Genomic DNA, 12,802 nt, shown 5'->3' with positions numbered 1-12,802 from the left:
TTTTATTGATAGATGATAAAACTGTAAGTCAGAGAGTTTAAAAGAATTTTCTCTGGGCACACAACTTGTAAAAATGGTAGAGCCAGGAATCAAACCCCAGTCTTATGACTGTTTTTCCAAAGCACTTTCAGCACACTCAGATCACCTGGGAGCAGCACCTCTATCTACCTGTCCATCTCGCCACCTTTCCATCATGTCCACTCACCTCTCTATCCATCCACTATATTAGTCAGGGTTCTCCGGAGAAAACGAGAGACCAATGGAATAGATAGATGATTGATAGATAGATAGATAGATAGATAGATAGATAGATAGATGATAGATAGATGATAGATAGATAGATAGATAGATAGATAGATAGATGAAAGATAGATAATAGATAGATCCCTATTTATCTGCTATCCTGCAAAGAAAGAGAGAGAGATTTGAAGTAACTGGTGCATGTGACTGTGGCTGGCAAGCCTGAACTTTGCAAGGCAGGCCAGCAGGCTGGAGCAGGAGGTGCTGAGGCAGTCTTCAGTCCAGGGGCAGACAGCCTTCCTTTTCAGGGACCTCAGTGTTTTCTCTCAAAGCCTTCAACTGGCTGCATGGGGCCCACCCACATTATGCACAGTAATCTGCTTTACTCAAAATCTACCTATTTAAATATGAATCACATCTAAAAAATACCTAAACAGTAATATGTAGACTGATATTGCCAAACAACTGGACACCCTAATTGATCCAGGTTGGTGTATAAAATTATCAGTCTACCTAGTGTCTGTCTAGGAGGGCGTACTACCTTTCCTCATTGAGTCTTACATTAAGCTGTTCAATAAAAGGAAGCTTTCTGTTAGTTTCAGCTGTGGGCTCGGGCGGTGCAGGCAGGCTCGGATTTCTGGTGAGCATTCTTCCATGGATACCCCTTGATAGGATGTGCCTCTTGTTCTAAATGACATTATAAATCATGTGTTATTTTCGTGACGTGCATTGCTGTGGACGTGCACCATGGTCCCAGGTATCAGTATAACTGTTTCACTTCTTTTCCTTAAGCTCAGCTGAAGAAACCAAGTGCTTTCTACAGAACGATTTTCCACAAATTCATTCCAACCTTACAATATCAGAGACCCCAAGAAGAGAAAACTCTACTTCGCTCTGTGTATGTGAGGGTGTGGGTTTCATTCTTGGGCATTCATTGAATTATATAAGACAAATATTTTGTGAATTTGATAAAGATGTTGGTTGTCAAAATAAAGTATCTCAGTTCCATTCAATGTTTTTGTAATAATGTCTACATACTTATTATAAGGTCATAATCTACAATGTATACAGTGATTTATGCACATAAATAATTATTTGGATTTGTGAAAATGAACACAAACCTAATACGTAATTATAGACAGATGGCTAACTATATTAGAGTATGTTTTTCAACCCTTCAAAATGTTTTAAAGACATGGGAAACTGTTTATAAATTTATGCAATTAAAGTAAAATTCTGTCTTTGTGTCTATTTGTAATATCGCAACTATGTAAAAAGTACATAGACTAGAAAGGTATTTACCTAGAAAGATATATAGTTATTATCTACAGTAATTATTATCTTAGTTGAAAGTAGTATAGATGATTTTATTTTGCTTCTTTATATTAACTTTATGAAAATTAACTTTTATAATAATACATATAAACAAATTTAGTGTGCAAGTGAAAATAAAAGGACAGGCCACATCCCCATGGACCCTAGCTCTCTGTGGTGAGTGCAAGTGGTATATTTTGTGGCATGTGCTCCTTTTTGATTCTGTCTTTTATACACTAATAAAATAAGACAAACATGGTGATATGCCCTAGTCCAGTTCATAGGCTATCAAACTTTTATAGTTTAATTTGGAAGAGGAATTCTAGAAAAAACTGAAGCCATTTCTCAGTTTCAGTTTGTACCTCTAGATCTTCACCCCATGAAGCTTCTCTTAAAATTGATGAGCAGCGTTGTGGCTCTGGTCACATTGTCCCCTGCCTGGGATGCCCTCATCTTCGCTCCCATTCTCTTTGGTCTACCTTCAGGATCGGGACAGCCTGGACCTGCAAGGAGTTCTCTCAGGTCCCTCAAGCCCAGCACCGTCTTTTTTCCTCATATTCAGCACATTATGTGTTTACGTTAATCACAAGTGTTAATCCTCCACGGGAACCCTTGATGCCATTTCCTATCTCTTCCAGTACTTGTCCTTTATTTCCATTTGTGTGTCCCTCAGATATGCCAGTGGGCGCTTCTCCGCGCCTCTGCACACGCCCGAGCCTCTCGCTGGCCCTTTGAGCAAGCTCTCCGGCTCCTGGGGCCTCCCGCCCAGCTCACCTGTGATACCTCCACTTCCTCCTTCTCCAGGCCCCCTGGGCGAAGCGTCACTGATCCTCAGCACATAACTGACCCTGTACTACACAAGGTTGCCCGTAACCTTCTGATTCTCAAACCCAGTTGGCACTTTTCAGTCGTTTTCTTTCGGGGGCTCGTGTGGTGATTGAAATCATCAGCCATCACTTCATTGTGAAAAGCTGTTCCACTGGCTGCCATTGTTCTCTCCTCATTTTCTTTCCCCTTTTAAGATTATTCCACAAAAGTCTTCTTTACTCAATTCTCGTCTTTTTCATCTCCTTTGGGATTAGTGTTCCAAATTTCTTTTCTTGTCTTCATTTTATTGCATCTCCTCTTTTTGTGTGATTTCACCCACTACCAGGGTTTCAACTAGAATCAATGTCATGATGACTCTGATGTAAAGCAGGATGTGACTTTTCTCTCGAGTTTTATGCTAATATTTCTATCTATCCTATGAATGTGTACACTTAAATCTTTCGCAGATACCTGAAATACAACATGCTAAAACTGAACGGATTAAAGGTCTCTCTTAATCCTTCTCACCCAGTAACAATAATTTGCTCATCATTTTGTATTCCCTTTTACAGTTGGTAGCATCACCATCTACCCAATTCCTGAGAAAGAATCTTTGTATATCTTCAGTTTTTCTACCGCTGCCCTAAACCTGCTCCCATCATATTAATTATTAAATACTTATTATTAGTTAGCAATATTATTGCAGTAATGCCCCTAACTCATCTCTCTGCTTCTCATCCCCTCCCATCTAATTGTCTTCCACACTAACACCAGAGTTCTATTTTATTTTTAACAGTTATCACTACTCCCAATTACCCTTTATTTGGTTTTCACTACCTGACAAAACCCAAGTGCTGGAGGAGGGTACAGGACCTTGACTGAACCTTCCCTACCTCCAGAAAGGTCATTCTGTTTAGCTGTTGATTTATAGGTAGATACTGTCCTGCTATTAATCTAAGCTTTTAATCTATGCTTCCATTGCCTTTTGTTCTGCAAACATATCATACTTTGTTTTATCCACTCAAAATACACATCCTGTCATGATCTGCCTGTGCAATTCCTGTTGATCTATAAATTCCTTCTCAGAAGTAATCTTATGCAAAGCTGTGCTGGGCAGTTAGACAGACATAAGCAGAGCAAGGACGATGGGCCAGGTACAGAAGGTCACTAAGGCAGAAAGCCCTGGGTGCCTAGCAGCAGGTAAAACTGGGAAAACAAGGACCTCACCCCAGAGCAACCTTTCCCACCTAGAATGTGGCTGGTCACATTGTTTAGACCCCTGCCCTTTCCTCCCCTGGCATGTTGCTAGTCATGTGAGTTAGAGCCCCTTAGAGGAGGGAATGAACAAGAAGGCTGGAGGCCCACACTTAAGCATTAACCCCCAGGACAATGAGGTTCTGACCTGAATCAAATACACCTAGACCTCAGCTGTGTTTCAGCTCCAGGCCCAGAAAAGCAGCAAAACCGACAAATGACCCCAAGGCTGACCTCAAGACCAGCTTCGTTGACTAATGACCCTCTGCCCTGTTATACCTGGAAAGCTGAGGACTATTCTATCCAGATCCTCCCCCTGGGTCCTCCCCTAAAGTCCCCCCCCCTTAAAAGCCCTTAGGACAGAGGACCCAGTGCACTCTCCCTCTAGGGAACACCTGCTCCTTTCCCTGACCCTTCCTCCCCCCAGGCATGTTACCATTACCTTCCTCTCTCCTAAGCTCCAAGGGCCCTTCTTTTGCCTTTGTAATTTGTTTCCTGAGCCCATTTCTTTTATGGCCCACTTCTTCCACCTCTGTGACTTTCTAAATAAACTTTTTCTTATAGTTTGAGTCTTGACGCTGAATTGTTTCCTAGACAGAACTCAGTTATGACAGAACTCAATCACTGGTGTTGCTGAACCAAGGTCCAGTCTGACCCCACTGGTCTAACACCTGGTGCTATGCTCATCACCACCAGAAAGAACTTATGACTGTCGTGTGTTTCTGTACTTCTTCATCTTCATCAACTTTTCAGAATGAATTATTTTTTACTATATTTGTCTTTATTAAGAAATTGCAAAATGACTTTTCAACATAGTTAGAAGATTTCTGAAGATAATCTGGTTCTGGCTGTTCTTTTGACTACCCTATACAATTTAGTATAGGGGTGAACGATAGGTACTTCTCAATGACTATTTAATGCACGGATTTCACAATTCATAAGTCCCTTTAGGGAGTTTGCCACACACTTACTTAGGTCACTTGTCTATAATTCCGCAGGTACCCACAACAACAAATAAAGGTCAATGGCTTTCATTGTTGGTTAATGGCTTGGGACTACCCTGCTATATTCTTATCTATCTTAAGTGGGATGAGGTTAGGAAGGCTTTTTTTTTTTTTTTTTTTTTTTTACAAAGAAAATCAAATATGCATTGCATCTTCTGGGGATTTTGAGAGTAGCGATTTTTATTTTGAAATGTATGGTTAGCCTCAGGCAAAATGATGAAGTTGGTGATTTGCTTTGGGGACAATTCCCCCCTGCTCTTACAGTATCTTGCCCCTTTTCTTTACAACCTCACTTTCCATTTACCTCTCCAGAGTACATGATGCTCTCTGGGACTCTGCATCAAAGCCAACCTTGAAAACTATCTCAGATTACTATTCTTTCTTGAAACTGTTATTCCTCACACTGTGATTACAGGTTGCTTTTACTGACTAATAGATTGAGTGGCTTTAGATTTATGAGTGACTAAAATCACTTTGATGTGTTTTCAATCACAGATACATTTGAATTTTATTTTATTTATTTATTTTCTTTATTGTTTAGAGAGAGGAAGGGAGAGGGAGAGAGAGATGGAAACACTGATGAGAGAGAACATCGATTGGCTGTCTCCTGCATACTCCCACTGGGGATCGGGCCCCCAACCTAGACATGTGCCCTGGCCAGGAATTAAACCAGTGACCTCTTGGTGCACGGATCGATGCTCAACCACTGAGCCACACCAGCCGGGCTACATTTGAATTTTAAAGGGCATCTCTGGAGATACATGGTCTTTAATTGTATTTCTCTAATAGTGAAATGTCAGCTGTTTGGGGTGGCAGGAAGGGTAGCACTAAGGTATCCTGGCACAAGGTAGCTGGCTATTCTTTTAGTCACACAGTATTTATTTGAATAAGTAATAGAAGTTTGCAAAATTTGAGATTAAGTGTACAGTCCCCCACAATATAATCCTCACTTTAGGAACCAGCTGCAAGTTTGGGGGGGTCCCAGAACCACCCTTAATTCTGATGTGCTAGCTATAAATCCAAGGCTTTCCATAACTTCCCTCAGATTCAACAGTTTATAGGAAAGATACAAGGTGACTACTGAAAAGACCAAACTTACAATTAGTTTTTATTATAGCAACGGAAGGTGTATTACCCTGTCAGAATCAAAGTGTGACAACATTCAGAGTGTTGCTAACCAGGATAGTTCACCCCAGCTGCGGTGTCCAAAGTCTTTACCGAGTGTTCATTATGTGGACGTGACTGGTTAAAACATTGGTTGTGTGGTTGAACTCAATCTACGTCCTCCCTACTCTAGGAGGTAGGACAAGTGCTCAAATCCAAACCCTCTAACCACATGATAGGTTTTTAAGGTACAGCCAGCTCCTGTTTTGAGTCATTATTAACATAAACTATCAAATGTGGTCCAAAGGCCCACCCTGAATAACAAAGATACTGCTAACACTTAGGAAATTTCAAAAGTTAGGAGGTTATTTCTTAAGAACTAGGGATGAAGGCTAAACAAATAAATCATTATTATGCAATAATAAATACACAAATTTAACAACTTTCTTATAGGGCAAAAGAAAAATTTAGCACCTTGGATTTCTATGTGTGCATTTTTAAACTATATGAGAGAAAGATCAATGACCAGATTATAAAGTATCAATATCTTCATTCTCTATTACAATTATTAATGGAAACAAACAAAAAAGCAGGGGTAGCAATACTGATATTTGATAAAATAGACTTTAAAAGGAAGGCCATAAAAAGAGACAAAGAAGGTCATTACATAATATAAAAGGGATTGATCCAACAAGAGTAAATAACCTTGGTAAACATATATACATTCAATATAGGAGCACCAGAATATATTTTTTTAAATTTCTGGAAGGCTTAAAGAGAGAGATTGACAGCAATACAGTCATAGCAGGGTTTTTAACACGCCACTGACATCACTGGATAGATCATCTAGACAAAAAATTAACAAGGTAACAGAGACCCTAAATGATGCACTGGAACAGATGGATTTAATTGCCATTTACACAACACTTCACCCTAAACCTGCAGAATATACATTCTTCCCAAGTGCACATGGGTATTCTCCAAGACAGAACCACATTAGGACACAAACTAAGTCTCTACAACTTCAAGAAGATTGAAGTATTATCAAGCATCTTCTTGGATCACAATGGCAAGAAACTAGAAACCTCTTACAATAAAAACTCAAAAACATTCAAACCCATGGAGGCTGAATAGCATATTATGAAACAATGAATGGGTTACCAATTAGATCAAAGAAGAAATAAAAAACTTCATGGAACTAATGAAAATGAAAACACAACAACACAAAATCTATGGGACCCAGTGAAAGGGAATCATCAGAGAGAAGTCCATAGCATCACCTCAAGAAACAAGAAAAATTTCTAATAAACTATCTAACCCTACAACTTAAAGAATTAGAAAGAGAACAAGAAGAAAAACCCAGAGTAAGTAGAAGGAAAGAAATAATAAAGATCAGAGAGGAAATAAACTACATAGAAACCAAAAAATAAAATAAAATAAAATACAAAAGATCAATGAAACCAAGAGCTGGCTCTTTGAAAAAGCTAAACAAGATTGAACAACCTTTAGCCAGACTCACCAAGAAAGAAAGAGAAAGGACCCAAATTAATAAAATCAGAAATGAAAAAGGTAAAGTAACAACAGACACCACAGAAACACAAAAGATTATATGAAAATACAATGAACAATTATATGCCAACAAATTGGACAACCTAGGTGAAATGGACAATTTCTAGAATTATACAGTCTTGTAAAACTCAACAAGGAAGAATCAGAAAACTTGAACAGACCAATAACAATTAAGGCAATTGAAGAAGTAATCAATAAATCCCCAGCAAACAAAAGCCCTGGTCTAGAGGGCTTCACAGGGGAGTTTTACCAAACATTTAAAGAAGAAATAACACCTGTTCTCTTAAAACTATTCCACAAAATTCAAGATGAATGAAGACTTCCAATCTCTTTTTATGAGGCCAGCATAATCCTAATTCCAAAATCAGATAGAAACACCACAAAGAAAGAAAATTACAGACCAATATCTCTGATGAACACAGATGCCAAAATTCTCAACAAAATATTACCAAATTAGATCCAGCAATATATTTTAAAAAAGTATTCATCGTGACAAAGTGGGATTTAACTCAGGGGTGCAAGGCTGGTACAATATTTGCAAATCAATAAATGTGATACACCACATAAACCAAATGAAAGATAAAAATCATATCAATAGATGCTGAAAAAGCATTTGACAAAATCCAACACCCATTTTTAATAAAAATGGTCACCAATGTGGGAATAGAAGGATCATACCTCAACATTTACCAATGCAAAGTATATATACTACCTCTGAAAGAGATCAATGCAGTAGAAACATCATGTTGGATTTCACTTATATGTGGAATCTAAAGAATAATATAAACAAACAAAACAGAAACAGACTCATAGATACAGAGAACAGACTGATGGTTGTTGGAACTGGGTGAAAAAGGTGAAATGATTGAGAATTACAGATTGGAAATTAAAAAGCAGTAATGGGGATGTACAGTACAGCATAGGAAATATAGTCAATAATATCACAATAACTATGTATGATGCCTGTTGGGTACTGAAAATATCAGAGAGAACACTATGTAAAGTATACGATTGTCTAGCCACTGTACTGTATAATTAAAACTAATACACTTATGTGCATATATGAATATCCAATGGATACAGATATTAGTGTGGGGAAGGCAGGAAGGGAGTAGGAGTGGGGAGGAGGGGGTCACTAGAGGAAAAGGGGGGACCTCTGTAATACTCTTAATAATAAATATAAAAAGTACTGAAAGGAAATACAAAAAACACATAAAACAAATACAAAATAATATTGAATGTGAATTGTAATTTAAAATTTTTAATAAATAAAAAATTACACATACACACACAAACACAAAATAACAACAAAAAACTGCAGGAAATGACAAACATTGGTAAGGATGTGGAGAAATAGAAGTTTTATGCACTATTGGTGGGACTGTAGAATGGTATATCTGCTATGAAAAACAGTGTGGCAGGACAGCAAAAAATTTAAAATGGAGTTATTACATGATCCAGCAATTCCACTCTGGGTTTGTAAAAAACACTCCACAAGATCTTTTTGAAAAATTAAAAGAGAGTATGTTTAGCAATGATTTGTGAATCAGGAAATGTGGCCCTCAGTATGAATAAGAATACCTCCCAAAATGGACAGAATATGGCATGATTTTTAAAGGCAAAGTTGTAAGAAGCTGATGACCAAAGATCTGGTTTGCTAGGGGAAATGTGACCATATACTTACATCATTCAGTTTTTTTTTTTAATTAATTAATTAATTTTTGTTACAGATGTTTCTCCTTTTTCTCCCACTGATACCTCCTCCTCCTCCTTCTCTGTTCTGTCCACAGCTTTGTTGTCCATGTCCATTTTTAATGCATAAATGCATATAACATCTGTGGTTTATCTCTCCCCCACCACACCCTCTTCTGGGGATTGTCAGTGTGTACCCCACTTCCACGTCTCTGGGACAACCCCATTCCTCAGATTATTAATGCTCATTATATTCCACAAATAAGTGAGGTTATATTATACTTGTATTTCTCTGTTGGGCTTGTTTTGTTTAGAATAATACTTTCCAGGTCCCTCCATGTCATCTCAAAAGGTAAGATATCTTTCTTTCTTACAGCTGCATAGTACTCCATTATGTATATGTACCACTGCTTTTTTATCCATTCATCTACTGATGGACATTTGGGCTGTTTCCAGATCTGAGCTATTGTAAATAGTGCCGCTACAAACATGGGAGTACATATATTCTTTCTCAATGGTGTTTCAGGCTTCTTAGGGTATATTCCTAGAAGTGGGATCACTGCATCAAATAGAAGTTCAATTTTTAATTTTTTTGAGGTAACATCATAGTGTTTTCCATAGTGGCTGCACTAGTCTGCATTCCCACCAGCAGTGTACTAGAGTCCCCTTTTCTCCACACCCTCGCCAACACTTGTTGTTTGATGATTTGTTGATGGTGGCCATTCTGACAGGTGTGAGGTGATACCTCATTGTTGTTTTAATTTGCATCTCTCTGATGATTAGTGATGTTGAGCATTTCTTCATATGTCTCTTAGCCATTTGTATGTCCTGTTTGGAGAAGTGTCTATTCAGCTCCTCTGCCCATTTTTTAATTGTGTTTTTTGTTTTCCTTTTGTTGAGTTGTATGAGCACTCTATATATATTGGAAATTAAGCCCTTATCTGATACATCATTGGCAATTATGCTCTCCCATACAGTGGGTTGCCTTTCTATTTTGATGATTGTATCTTTTGCTGTATAGAAGCTTTTGAGTTTGATGAAGTCCCATGTGTTCATTTTCTCCTTTGTTCCTGTTGCCTTAGGTGATGTATCAGTGAAAATTCTACTGCGTATGATGTCTGAAATTTTGTTGCCTACAGTTTCTTCTAGGATTTTTATGTATTCATGAGTCACATGTAAGTCTTTTATCCATTTTGAGTTTATTTTTGTGTACGGTGTAAGTTGATGGTCTACTTTCATTTTCTTGCATGTAGCTGTCCAATTTTCCCAACACCATTTATTAAAGAGGCTGTCTTTACTCTCCTGTATGCTCTTGTCACCTTTGTCAAATATTAATTGGGCATATTGCCTTGGGTCCATTTCTGGGTTCTCTGTTCTGTTCCATTGGTCTATATGTCTGTCCTTGTGCCAATACCACGCTGTTTTGATTACAGTGTCTTTGTAGTATAACCTGAAATCTGGTAATGTGATCCGTCCTACTTTGTTCTTTTTCAAGATTGCTGTGGCTATTCAGGGACTTTCTTGGTTCCATATGAACTTTTGAAGCGTTTGTTCTATTTCTTTGAAGTATGGCATTGGTATTTTGATGGGGATTGCACTGAATCTATAGATTGCTTTGGGTAGTATGGACATTTTAATGATGTTAATTCTTCCAACCCACCATGAAAAAGGTATGTGCTTCCACTTTTTTATATCTTCCGCTATTTCTTTTTTCAATGACCTGTAGTTTTCTGCAAATAGGTTTTTTATTTCTTTGGTTAAGTTTATTCTAGGTATCTTATTTTTTTGCCATGATGGTAAATGGGATTGTTTTTTTAGTTTCTCTTTTTGTGAGTTCATTATTGGTGTATAAGAATGCCATTGATTTCTTGATGTTAATTTTGTATCATGCTACTTTGCCAAATTCCTTTATTAAGTTTAGTAAATTTTTGATGGAGTCTTTGGGGTTTTTTATGTATAGAATCATGTCATCTGTGAATAATGACAGTTTCACTTCCTCCTTTCCAATTTGGATCCCTTTTATTTATTTTTTTCTGTCCGATTGCTGTAGCTAAGACTTCCAGTACTATGTTAAATAGGAGTGGCAAAAGTGGGTATCCTTGTCTTGTTCCTGTTCTTAAGGGAAACACTTTTGGTTTTTGCCCATTGAGTATGATGTTGGCTGTAGGCCTTTCATATATGGCCTTTATTATATTGAGATATGATCCCTCTATTTTCACATTGCTGAGCGTTTTTATCAGAAATGGGTGCTGTATTTGGCAAATGCTTTTTCAGCGTCTATTGATATGATCATATGATTTTTATCTTTCATTTTGTTTATGTGGTATATCACTTTTATTGATTTGCAAATACTGTAACAACCTTGCATCCCTGGGATGACTCCAACTTGGTCATGGTGAATAATTTTTTTGATGTATTGCTAGATTCGACTTGATAGTATTTTGTTCAGGATTTTGGCATCTATGTTCCTCAGGGATATTGCACTGTGGTTTCTTTCTTTGTAGTGTCTTTTCTGGTTTTGGAATTAGAATTATGCTGGCCTCATAAAACGAGTTTGGAAGACTTCCTTCCTCTTGAATTGTTTGAAATAGTTTGAGGAGAATGGGTATTAGTTCTTGTAGGTTCGGTAAAGTTCCCCTGTGAAGACGTTCGGGCCTGGGCTTTTGTTTGCTGGGAGAGTCTTGATTACATCTTCAATTTCTTTTGTTATTATTGGTCTGTTTAAGTTTTCTATCTCTTCTTGGTTCAGTTTTGGGAGACTATGGGTTTTTAGAAATTTGTCCATTTCACTTAGCTTGTCTAATTTGTTACAGTATAAGTGTTCATAATATTTGTTAACAATCCTTTGTATTTCTGTGGTGTCAGTTATTATTTCTCCTCTTTCATTTCTGATTTTGTGTATTTGGATTCTCTCTCTTTGTTTCATAGTGAGTCCAGCTAAGGGTCCATCAATCTTGTTTATCTTTTCAAAGAACCAACTTTTTGTTTTATTGATCCTTCGAATTGCTTTTTTGGTCTCCATGACATTTATTTCTGCTCTGATCTTTACTATTTCCTTTCTTCTACTTGCTCTGGGGTTTTGTTTTTGTTTGCTTTCTAGTTCTTTAAGTTGTGAGGTTAGATAGTCTATTAGAAATTTTCTTGTTTCTTGACATAGGCCTGTAGTGCTATGGACTTCCCTCTCAGAGCTGCTTTTGCTGCATCCCATAGATTTTGTGTTGTTGTGTGTTCATTTTCATTGGTTTCCAGGAAGGTTTTAATTTCTTCCTTGATCTGAATAGTAACACATTCATTGTTCAATAACATGCTATTTAGCCTCCATGTTTTCAGATGTCTTTGCATGTTCTTATTGCAATTGATTTCTAGTTGCATGCCATTGTGATCTGAGAAGATGCTTGATATGATTTCAATCTTCTTGAACTTGTAGAGACTTAGTTTGTGCTCTAAGGTGTGGTCTATTTTTGAGAATGTCCCATGTTCACTTGAGAAGAATGCAAATTCTGCAGTTTTGAGGTGTAATTCTCTTTGATATCTATTAAATCCAATCGAGGGCTTCTTTAAAGTCTCTGTTTCCTTGTCAAGATTTAGTCTAGAGTATTTATACAGTGATGTAAGCAGTGTGTTGAAGTCCCTTGCTATGATTATATTGCTGTAGAGTTCTCCTTTGAAGTTCTCCAAATGATTTTTAATATATGTTGGTGCTCCTATATTAGGTGCATATATGTTTACCAAGGTTATATCTTTCTGTTGGATAGATCTTTTCAATATTATATAGTGGCCTTCTTTGTCTCTATTTATGGCCTTCATTTTAAAATCTA

General features: G+C 37.4%; 1 pseudogene; it reads right to left on the bottom strand.

Moving 5' to 3' along the window:
* LOC118629434 overlaps positions 1-2,544 on the bottom strand; it is a 32,168-nt pseudogene extending 29,624 nt beyond the window's left edge.
* Positions 2,545-12,802: the final 10,258 nt, after the last annotated feature.

This window comes from Molossus molossus, unplaced genomic scaffold (assembly GCF_014108415.1).
Source record: "Molossus molossus isolate mMolMol1 unplaced genomic scaffold, mMolMol1.p scaffold_m16_p_1, whole genome shotgun sequence".
NCBI classification, from domain to species: Eukaryota; Metazoa; Chordata; class Mammalia; order Chiroptera; family Molossidae; genus Molossus; species Molossus molossus.
Note: the sequence above shows the minus strand (reverse complement) of the source record. Positions and strands in the feature narration are given on the sequence as shown.